Source organism: Neopelma chrysocephalum, unplaced genomic scaffold (assembly GCF_003984885.1).
Source record: "Neopelma chrysocephalum unplaced genomic scaffold, ASM398488v2 Primary Assembly neopelma1_345, whole genome shotgun sequence".
NCBI lineage: Eukaryota > Metazoa > Chordata > Aves > Passeriformes > Pipridae > Neopelma > Neopelma chrysocephalum.
In genome coordinates, this window is record NW_020898009.1 from 132471 (window position 1) to 133420 (window position 950).

A 950-nucleotide genomic window follows, 5' to 3' on the forward strand; every position below is an offset into this window, starting at 1 on the left:
AAACGTTCCAAATTCTTTCAGGAAAAGCTTCTAAAAACTATAAATTTTCCAGATTCTTTCAGAAAAACCTTCTAAAAATCCCAAACTTTCCAGATTTATTTTCAGGAAAAGCTTCTAAAACCTAAAATCTCTCCGAATTCTTTCAGGAAAAGCTCCTGAAAATGGCTGCAGGGGATTACAAGACTTAGATTAATTTGATAACAAGCCCTAAAAAAAAAAAGCCCAAGCTGCAGCAACAGCAGTTCAGCCACTTGGATAAGTCCCAGACACCCAGGGATGTAAAATACTCTCAGAGAAAAAAAAAAATCACAATATTCAGCACAAAGAACTGCAGAGAAAAGCCAAGGGATTTTGTAATAACTCAGCAAATTCAGGGTGGATTTGCAATCCAGTGGGGATTTGTGGAGTGGGAAAGAACCCAAAGCTGCAGCCCCTTAAATAGGAACAGTCCTGCAGGTAAATCCCTTTCTATTACTCCAAAGTACCCCGGGAAAAATACTAATTGAAAACACAGTTTTAATCCCATCCAGCTGGAAAACATCAGCTTAGGATGGAACTGGCTGGACACTGAGCTGCCAACTGGCTCTGGACAATGGAAAAGGGAATTAATCCCTTGCAGACAAGACTGTCCCATTTTCCACTTCTCCTTTGTCACCTTCCAATCAACTCCTCATTAACCAAAGCCTTGGATTCCCACAGGGAAAGGAAACCATCGGTGTGTTCCTGATAACACAAGTTTGGGTTTCTTGCATTAAAATGAAGACTCAAATTTGGGCACAGAGGAACTGGAGGATGGTTCCAGTCCAACAGCACACCAGCATTTCATTCTTTTCTTGGCTAAACCAGCCAAACCACAAAGAAAATACAAATTAAAACACAGTTTATCCAATTCTCCATCATCCCAGCCCTTCCTCCTGCAGTTCCCTCCTGCCACAAGCTTTTTTTCCCCA

The 950-nt window shown here is 41.2% G+C and overlaps 1 protein-coding gene across 1 annotated transcript in view; it reads right to left on the reverse strand.

Annotated features, from left to right (window-relative positions):
• ATRN (attractin) overlaps positions 1 to 950 on the reverse strand; it is a 159346-nt gene that overhangs the window by 14463 nt on the left and 143933 nt on the right. The gene's annotated exons all lie outside the window — the stretch shown is intronic.